Source organism: Castor canadensis, chromosome 6, assembly GCF_047511655.1.
Source record: "Castor canadensis chromosome 6, mCasCan1.hap1v2, whole genome shotgun sequence".
Classification (NCBI taxonomy): Eukaryota; Metazoa; Chordata; class Mammalia; order Rodentia; family Castoridae; genus Castor; species Castor canadensis.
The window spans coordinates 174868832-174879576 of record NC_133391.1 but is presented as its reverse complement, the minus strand read 5'-3'; the positions used below and the strand labels follow the sequence as shown (position 1 = coordinate 174879576).

General features: G+C 43.3%; 1 long non-coding RNA gene across 1 annotated transcript; it reads left to right on the top strand.

The window, feature by feature from the left end:
• Window positions 1-235: 235 nt before the first annotated feature.
• On the top strand, window positions 236-9944 carry LOC141423952 (uncharacterized). The gene is made up of 4 exons (XR_012448718.1): window positions 236-618; window positions 1174-1349; window positions 5618-5842; window positions 6447-9944. It is a non-coding gene; the product is annotated as an uncharacterized lncRNA (long non-coding RNA).
• The last annotated feature ends 801 nt before the right edge of the window (window positions 9945-10745 follow it).

Sequence of the window (10745 nt, the reverse complement as noted above, 5' to 3'; positions counted from 1 at the left end):
AAATTGAGGCCATCCTTGCTGGGTTTCAATTTTGACCCAGTGAAATGTCAACTTCTTTCTTATCATTGGGAGCTCTTTTAATAGACTTCTACCATGAGTTCTCAGGTCACAGTCAGAAGTACACAGCAGATTAGAGAAGCACCCTCGTGGGACTGTGCTGGAACTGGTGATATCCACCCTATAAATAGTCAGCCCTGGGCACTCTGGACACTTTTCAAAACCTGACCATGACCTCCACTCAGGCTGCTCAGGAAATCTTTGCTCACAAAATGTTATGAGTGTCAGGAAGCATCCCACTCAGCCTCAGTGTCACCCCTTCCCACGCCTGTCTTCCTCCTCTGTGTGCCGCCCTCAGGCTACGTGTGGTAGGGACAGAGGCCACCCTGTGGGCCTGGACAGTAGAGGGGCTGCCTCCACGCCTTTTGTGGACTTCGGGCGTGGAGAAGCCAGGACTCTCATGCATCTGAAGCTCTGCGGGGCCACCAAGCAGGTCCAAAACCTAGATCTCCTGTGAAGACTCCGCTCAGCTCCTCAAACCGTACCTGCTTTTTGCCAACCCTCCTGGATCTCTCTCCACGCCCAATGACTGCCAAGCAATTCATCTTCAAGTTCTTTCAGGTGAATTTGTTTTGATTTTCTGCCTTGATTATAAACCTCTCAACAGAAAAGAAACCATAGTTCACAATTATTTTAAGTCTTTTCTCCTGCTTCTGCCATGGCTTCGGTCACCATAATGCATGGTACGTTTTTTATTCCCTTATTTATTAAATGTGACTTAAGGTCAGAAAAGTTCACAGAACACAAATGAATGGAACAAAACACACACTTGAAACCATGCTGAAATTTCGGAAATAGAACTATCAGGCTCTTGCATGGCTTCTGTATTTCTTTGCAATCCCACTGCCATTCTACTCTCTTCTTGAGCATCTCATTCTCCATTCCCTGCTGTCACTCATGGCACAAGCTTCTAAAGATTTGTTTTATTTGCATGAGTTAGTAAAATCCCACTTTATTTTGTCATCTGTGACCTGTTCATTTTCCTCCTGAACTGTGAATTAGCTCAAGATGCAAATCTGTGTCAGCATGTATGCCATTTATCTTGTATGTTGTTGCTTCATACAAAAATACTGGCAGCTTATCCAATCTCTTGTCAATTGACTCTGTGTGTTCAAGCATTTTCTAGAAACTTCATACGGGTCCCCTGAAGTGGACACGAGAGCTTCTCCGGGGTCTCTGCCGACAGGCCACTTGTCAGATGCGCACATCTTTGATTTGTTATGAAGATGGTCATATTGGAGTCAGCAATGAACGAGGTCCCCGTTGGCCCACTGTCATTGTCAACACTCAAGGTACTGGCAGATGGATTAGCTGTTCCCACCTGATAATATTATGCATATTTACTAATGTTGGTGTCTCCCCACACATTCACTTGTTTTTCTTTATGTCTTATTTTAACTCCACAGTTTCATCTTTTGCTCATTTTTATTTTAGGTTGCTATTTCCTTGCTTACATTAGGAGGTTTATATATAGCGTGAATTTCAGGTTCAGAGTTTTTCTTAAGTGTACTGCAAATGTCTCCAGTCGCTTTGTAGGTACATTTTCCCCCAACTTCCTTATAGAGCTTTTGGAAATTCCTAAGTTTAATGTAAACTAGTTTATCTGCATTTTTCCTTGAAATTTGGAGAGTGGTTTTCTTGTATTAAAATAGTATTTTCTGATACTAAGTCAAAAAGATATTCTTCCCATCATAGTCTCATTTTCAAGGCTTTGACTCCAGTCATCTGCAATTGATTTTTGTGTATGATTAGTTTTCTTGCATGGGGAGTTAGTTATTCTGGTGAGAGCTCACCGAGGAACTCATTTGACCTACTGATGGTGACGGCACCTCTGACACATTTTTTTCCCACATGTCTAGGGCTCTTGGTTGAGTCTATCCTGTTTCCAAGGCTGGTTGCAATTCACTGTCACTGTTTGCTGTGACCAATGTGCATACCTGACAGACGACAATCTTGATGCTGTGGTTTTTCTTCCAAGCTTAGAATTTGCGTATGTTCCTGTGAATTCACTATTTCATCATTATATTTTCAGGTACCATTGCTCCCCTCCCAACAGAATTTATCCTTTATGAATGTCGTCACTCGGTTTAATTTGGATTAGTAGTTGGCTATCTGCTTCCATCTCTTCCAAATTTCTGTGTCTTTTAAAGACTAGGTATTTATTTCAATGAAGCATATTCTTGGACAATGCTGACACTCTATCTTTAAGCTAGTGCTTTCTACTGTCGTGATTTTTGATACATTTGCATCTATTTCTTCCACATGCTGTTTATTCTATTGGAGGTTTCCATAGGATTTGTAACTCGAGTCTTTTTTGTTCATAGGCTCCAATTAAACATTCTGTATTGTCTTTGTGAACAACGTAAGAGAGGTAGATTTCCCTAGGTGTAGTCACTTGTCTTGTGAGTTATATGCTCTTCGGTATTTCATAATTCCTGATATTTTATTTCTATGTTTTCCTTCTTAACATGGCAGGTTAGACCTTATTATTACTGTTTTCTTCAGAACTTTTTTTTTTTTTGATTCCCCATTTCCTTTTGTACTCCATATTCTTCACTGTGCTTGTTTTTCTCAGTTTATGATCAACTCACAATTTTTTTCTCAGAAAATATGCTTCGGAATCTGCCTCTAGGTCAATAGGACCTTTTTCTCAGACTGAGGACGTGCTTTTGAGAAGTCAGCTTGACCTTCCTTCACAGAACACCATCTTCCACCTTCACCCAGCAGTGACCTCTGAGTTTCTGAGTACTGGAAAATGTCTCTCTTATCCTCATTCTCAAGAGAGAATCTCTGGACACCCAGCTGGGCAGACAGTTGCTCCTTCTTTCTGGCTGCAGTGAAGCCATTTTCTTCATTGTTGATGTTCTGATTGTAAAATCATTTTAACCTGTTCTTTTGGGTTCTCTGGACTTTCCTAATATAAAGGTATTTGTCTTTGTCCTCTCTGGAAAGTTATCAGCTATATCTGTTTCAATCTCTTCTTTTCCTCTTGTCTTCCACCTTACTCTTCTGTAGCCAGATAGACGAGTAGTAGGTCTCATTCCTGTTTTTCAGGCCTTCAATCCTTCTTTACACTTTTGGTTATTCCTTTTGAATTCTGGGGACTTTCCCTGGATACATCTTCTAGTTCAGCTTCTTTTCATTTATGCCTAAAATTAATTCAATAGCTGATTTTAAAATACGCATTGGTTTTTTTTTATTTTAATCACTATATTTTCCACTTTTCAATACTATATTTGCCTCTTGTACCAGTCTGGTTAGTAAGGTTTTTGTTTGTTTGTTTCATAGTCTTGGGTTTTAAACTGAGGGCTTCGTGTTTGCAAAGCAGGTGCTCTAACACTTGTAGTCCTTTTTGCTCTGGTTATTTTGGAGATGGGAGACTCATGAACTATTTGCCCAGGGTGGCTTGAACCTCTATCCTACCAATCTCAGCCTCCCAAAGAGCTAGGATTACAGGTGTGTAACACTAACACCCGGCTTTTTGTTCTTCTGTCATGTTTTCAGTATTTGTTTTTTCTTTAAACATATTGAAAGTAGTTGTTATATACTCTCTCTCTGGTACCTTCATCAACTGAGGTCTTTTTGAGTTTTATCTTGGTTGTTTTACTTTTTTCCATTGAGAAAACTGTGAGTTCATGATTATTAGAACTTGGTGGGTATTCTGTCTTCTTTTATTTTTTTCTTTCTTTTCTTTTCTTTTATTTTTGGCAGTACTGGGATTTTGAACTCAGGATCTCTTGCTTGCCAAGAAAATTGTCCTACACTGAGCCACAGTCCCAGCCATTCCTAGTTATGTTTTCATATTTTTATCTGGGGCTAACCTTGGACCTAGGATCCTCCTACCTATGGCACCAGGGAGCAGCCCACACCTTGTTGAATGGAGGGGGAGCTCCCAGGGAGCCTGTGGACACAACACTTGTGTTATTCAGTGTTTCCAGCTCTGTGAAATATACCCAAGAAAGTTAAATGAAGTGGGAAAGGCTTATTTAGGCTCACAGACTCAGAGGTGTCAATCCATGGTCAACTGGCTCCACTGCCTTTGCCCTAAGGTAAAACAGGACATCATGGCAGGCAAGATGAGGTAAATCAGAGCTGCTCATTCTATGACAACCAGGAAGCAGAGACAGACAGACAGAAAGGGGCCAGGGCAAGACATATACTTCCAAGTCATGCCCCCAATGAGCTATTTCCTTTAGCCGTGGTCCACCTTCTAACAGCAGATGGATGAAGTTAGTGTCCTCATGATCCAATCACCTTTCAATAGTACCACCAGCTGGGTACTAAGTCTTAATCACACGTACTTATTTTGGGAGAGGGGCACAGGATCCAAACCATACACTACCTCTGGGGATTGAGAATGTCACCCAGACAGGAGAACACACCTGAGGGGTGGGTAGGAAGGCAAACTCCTCCCCTCGAATTTGTCTCTCGGCAGGCGCATTGCTTGAAGACCAGACTCAGCCTCTGCAGCTCTTTGGTGCTCACATTGCCTTGGGATCCTCTTGGCTTGGCCTTCCTACAGCTGATTTCTGAGAGGCATCAAATGGCTCCTTCACTTGGTGCTTCCATTCCTCCTGACTGCTATCTGTGAGAGTGGACAGTGGGAAGACAGGCTTATTAGTCTCTGACTTTGCATTTAAATTCTTCACCATCTTTCAGAAGAGATTTACAGCTTCTATGTAGATAGCTGTCAGCTATCAGACTGCCTTTTTGACACTAAAGATTATTTGTCTCAGTTTTAGAATATGTATTTTTCGGACACAGTGGAAATGTGTTTGCTTGCTTTGGATAGGAAAATACTGAATTCTCAAATGGGTCTTGGCCTGGTCTTCCAAGTTCTTCTGATTAATTGAAACCTCACAGTATCACCAAGATGTAGAGTGAAATGTAAGGACAGGAAGTGAGTTAAAGAGAAAGTGAAGAAATATCTTAGTGCATAAAACTACAGTCTTTGTTTATGTAAAATCCTTCTTTAGGCTGGAATTTATCTGAAGTTTCATTTATGGATTAGGTTTGTGGGTTCACTGAAGAAATGAAAGGAATTACTGCAATTTATGACCGTCATTGCATTCATCCTTGACCCATGCTTTTAAAAACAAATAAAAATACCCATGGAACGTCATGCCCCCTTACTTGAACACACATCACTACCTTTTGATTAGAGCAAATGATGCAAGGGTGATATGCTATCAAAAATGAGCAATGCTAAACATCGTGGGATAATTTTGATCCAGAAATACAGAGAACACTCTCTCCTTTGCCATACTGAGTGCATGCAACCATTACTACCTGGTTCTATGTCAGTCCAAGGCTGGGCTGTTGGCTTATGCAGATCATCCAAACGTGGTGCTCAGGTGTTTAGATGTCTCCTTTGATCAGCATCACCCATGACCAAAATAATTGTGGTTTTATTCAAGTCAATATTGTCTGCATTTATCATGCACTGAGGGAAAACTTTGGAGTAACCGTTGGGGTAATTGGGTATCGGGGAGTCTCAGAAGTCTTTATTAGGAGAAAGCCTGACTAACATCTGTTCCAACATTCTTTCCTATACTTGAAGCTGCTTTGTAGTTGCCACATCTTCAGGGATCTTCAAAACAAGAAACAAAGAAATTCAATACAGACCACACTTCATGTAAAGCTGCCTAAACCTAGCCACTGTGTTTGACCAGAGACTGGGTGAGCTGAGCCTCAGAGGATAGAGAGAGAGGCACTTACCTACCATGCTTCTCCCCAATTTTGGTGGAAGATCTAGAGATGATGTCTCCATATTTTACTTCCAAGGGTAAGTATGGTCTAAGAGCACGTTATTTATGGAGACTGGCTACTTTTCCATCAGGTGGCATTTTGCTCTGGACATTGTCTTGCATTTCAATTCTGGGCATAAGTGCTCAAAATTGCTTAGAAATTCTTCCCCTGAAGCTGTTCTAGGACTCTGATCCAGGTGGGTCCCCATGTGGCCATGGCTTTTGGGCAATGAGACTAGGAATGGCACACTGGGGCTGTCATCAGTCCTGCAGTGACCACACCCAGAAGGACAGTGAGATGTCAGTCCACACCTGCTTGCCACACATTTCCCTGGGCTCTTGCCTGGAACCAGGTCTCCAGACTGGATTTCCCATGGAGGGGTGGACATCTTTGGCTTCACTGCGACCCGACCAGCATTAGTGTGCCTGGGTGCTGAGTGAACTTATGTAAGGACCATGGTAGTTCTGGTGTGCAAGTGTGTCCGGGGCTGGAATTCTGTAAGAAGACAAGACCATGTGAATGCAGTGGGACTGAAAGTCACAGACCTTCCAGGAAGAATCATGGAAGCTCATTGCTTGTGAGTCCAGGATGCTTAGTTCCTCCCCTCTCCTCCCAATTTTCTCCCCATCTTTTAATTCCAGCTACCTGCCCTGGAACCAGCTCTGCATCCACAACCCAGGACTGTGTCTGCGGCTCCCACAATGGCATCAAATCAAAGCTCAGTGAGAACTCTTCTATCCTCCAAAATTCCTGACGGTCTGGTTCTCAGATTGAACTCTGACGTGTGTATCCTACATATAATGCCTACCACACACACCACACCTATGACAGGGGTCCCTAAGATTAGATCACACAGTGACATCACAACTCTCCTAGCTGCTTTTAAGTAAACTTTGTAAAGCTTGCATCGCAAAGTTACTGATGATGCTGTGCTCAAAAGAGTGACTGCATGTGTGTACTTGTGCACAGTGTGCACAACTGTGTGTGGGCTTGTGTGTGAATGTGTCTGTGATTGTGTGTACGTTTGTGCACAGGTACGTATGTGAGTGTGAGTGTCTGTCAGTGTGGCTACAAAGAACTTTTAAAATTTACTTTGGATTCTTCTTAATCTACACTTTTAAACTTTTTATCCCTATTTTTGCAGTGATTATGAGAAAAGACCCCAAATTTGATTTTCTCTGACTCTTAAGTCGCAGTCCAGCCTGTCCTGCTGGAGCTAAGGAGAGTCGGAATGGGCAGGCCAGCAGTCAGAGCAGGAAGAACACCTCTTTCTCACTTTTTGTCTTTGCTGACATGACCTGGACCTGCCCAGAACACAACACAAGACAAAAAGTTGCAAAATCCGGATATTGGCTAAAGAAGATGCTGCAGCAACAGAAAGTAATGGCCTCCAGATGAAGAATTAGAGCAGCAAGAAGCTTGGGGAGACACCAGAGAAGTGGAGGAAAGGCCTGAGCCATGTGATAGAAAAGACCAATGGGAGGTGAGATTTCTGAGCTAGGTAGACACCACATTTTCAGGTTGAAACGACTAAGCACCTACTCATCCAGGGATGTCTGAAATCAAAGGAGAAGGTCTAACACGTGCTCAGGCTCAAATATCCAGCTGTCAACAAAACGAAAGCATTAGGTTGCCAGGGCAGGTAAATGTGGTGACCCCCCAGTAGAACAAGGTCAAACACATTGCAGGTGTTCGGGGAAAGGCCACACCTGAGGATTTCTATACCCACCCAGCCTATGCTGATGGGTTTGTAAAAATACACATTTGAGACAGGCCCAAACAGCAAGTCTATGGACTGAAACACTCAGGGAGACCTAGAAGGTTGGCAGTTGCCCCAGGAAATTTGGTCCAAGCTGGACAGAGGGCAGAAACAGCCACTGCGGCTTCACACTGAGCCCAGGTGGGTCTCTTTCTTCCTTCCTCCCTCCCTCCCCCTCCTTCTCTCCCTCTCTCCCTCTCTGTCTCACACAGAGGGATGAGTGCATACGCTCTGGGAATGAATGATTATATGCTATCAAGTTTCTTGAAATAGAAGAGACACACTTGCAGGTAAATTCTTACAGTAATCTTCTAGACCTGCTGTGTGCACCCTGGATCCGAAGGACAAGGGTGGAGAGGGCTGGCTTAAAAGTGTTCTCAATGTGTTGACAGCAAGTTTCATTTGAATGAGGCAAGATGGTGGAGGGCAGAGGAGAAAAGAGAACAAGTCATCGTGAGGGTTATCTCATTTTCATATTTTAAAGAAACAAGTGTTTTGCTAGAAATGTGGAGAAATACAGGTAAGCAAGAGATGAAAGAAAGCAAGGGGAAGCTGAACTGATGAGCAGTAAAGGATGAAACCACAGAGGAAATCCAGACATGCAGCGGGGGGAGGCCAATCAGGACAAACACGTAATAGTCTTGCAGTAAAACTGAGGGATTAGACTGGACTATGTTGATCCTAAAACCAACAGGGAAGGAACTGAATTCGTCCAGTAAAGAGCAGAGACTGCCCAGTAAAGTAAACGTATGATATTAATGAAATCACTTATTTGTGTATCTACGGTGCAGCTCAGACATTCAGACAGCCTTTTGATGAATGGTGGAGGTGTGGTGACACCTCCTCCCTGCCTAGGAAGGCAAGAAAACAGAACTAATATGTTCTAGAAAGATGGCTATAAAATGATTTCTGCTGAATCCTCCATTGGCCAGTTAATCCGTTTGTTGTTAGGATCCATTCCCCTAACATTCTGATTAATTGAAATTTTACTATGTGTGTAATACTACCTTTTACAATTATCAGCCTCTCAGGAGGTCGCTCAGTTTTGTTTAGTGGAAAGAAGGGAGCTACAAAAACATCTAACAACCGTGATTCCATCCACACAAGCTTATTATTCCTTGTCTGGTTAATTCATAGCTCCTAACAAAAATATACACCATCATTAAGATCCATTCTTCTGAGATCTAAGCCCTTCCAACACTTTGTGGGTTCCTCAGGGATACCTCTAGCCTCTCACTGGATTATTAGACCAGAGAGCTCCCATGCTGGACGGTCTGCTGGGCAATGCTTCCTTTCCTTCCATCCTATCTGATTCCAGGCTGGAACAGCTCATTGCCCAGACCCCACTCCCAGCACAGTCTCAATGTTTGCGCCAGTAGCAGCCCAAATCCTACTTATCTCAATAAATAATTTCAAAAGCCAAAGAGAGGATTTTCGAAGGACAATGGTATTTGCTTGGAACTGGCAGAGCACTGTCACGGAAGTCCACATGCCCTAGCAACTTCTGGGCACAGTCAAAGAGGCTGGAGCAAGGGGAGGGCTTAAAAGACAAAAATGAGGGTGATTGCATTAGTTGTTTTGAAACAAAAATCCTCGGTCCCAACGGTTAAGATCAAGGGTGTCGTTAGGCCAAGGTAGGGAAGACAAGTGTAGAAGCACTTGGTGTACAAGGTTGCCAGAGCTCTGTGCAAGTCTGGGGCTCTGGCAGACTCTTTGGTGATAGCTACCATCAGGCAATCATGCATAAGAACCATTCCTCCACATTCTCCAGCTTCGTGTACCATTTTTGCTATTGTCATCAGAGTTGCCACAGCGACTCCATTTTGGTTTTGGCAGCTTTCACATTTCTTCCACAGGCTTCATGTGCATACTACTTGGAAGCTCTTGGGACCCCAGCTTCCCTGAGTAGATAACGAGGACAATGATAGCAGTGTCCACTTGCTCCTGTCTCCTTCTCAGGCTAGGGCACCTTGTCTCTCTTCAGTGCACAGGAGGGGAATGGTGTGTCTAGCAAAGTGTAATGTCGCTTCGTCAGTCAGCGGCAGGACAGTCTTTGAAAGCCTTCAAAAGGTGGTCTCCCCACAGTTGCCCTTGGGATATGAGCCCACCACTCAGCTCCAGAAAGAACTCAACCCCTAGGATATGGTGAATGGTGGTCTTGTTGACTTACCAACCAGACGAGGGCCATGAGATTTTCATCCCCACTAGCCACACTCCCTGGAAAAATGCCAGCAGGACAGAGTACAAGTTAGCCGTGTCCTGGCAGGACACTGCCTGCTGGCTGTAGCACTGCCCTTTAAATGGTAACACCTGTGGAAGAAGAAACAAGTGGGCTGCTGTTGTTTTTACACTATTTAATTTTAGAGAGGTTCCCCAGTGCTCTGTTCTAGAAAACATGTCCACATAATCAAATTGCGATTTCTACCAGCCCTTCTTGTGAATGCTTTCTCTGTCCACTTTGGTGGGAAGCAGGGGACAGCCTAGGATCTGGGAAGGCCAGATATTGACTGCCAAGTACAGTACTTAGCTTAAATGCAAATGGTGGGTGGTTGGCGTCTGCCATTTTCCCCTTGCTTCCACCATGCTTTTGTCACAGATATGTTTGAAGACAATGTGGAAATGACCAAACAAAGGTAGAGCATCACCAGTAAGTATTTTTCCAGAGGCTTCTTTTACTTCGGTGGGTAAAGATCACTTCCTATCAGAACTTTTCAAAGTGAGCTCTCCAGATCTCTGCAGTGACAGAAGGTGCCTGGGAGACCAAGGGTGGTATGTATGCATACATTAAGTTGACTTCTTCATTTTCATTGTAAGTTCTGATTGCACACCTTTTGGGGGTATATCATGACATATGACTTTATTCAACATGGAATGATGGAGTGAAAGGCGTTATACTCATGATGTATATATACAAAATACTTGTCACTGTTTTGTGGTGAGAACATTTGGAACTTGCTTCTTAAGCAATTATGAAATATGTAGTGCGTTACTGCTAATGATAGTCACCAGGATGTGAAATAGATCCCCAAAAAACTGGTTCCTCCAGCTTACCAGAAACTCCATGCCCTTTGACCGTCTCTTCCCATTTCCTGCACCCTACAGTCTTTGGTAACCTCCATTCTGCTTTTATGCAAGTTAAATTTAACGCATTGGTGTCGCTGACTCTCTACAAGGTTCCGAG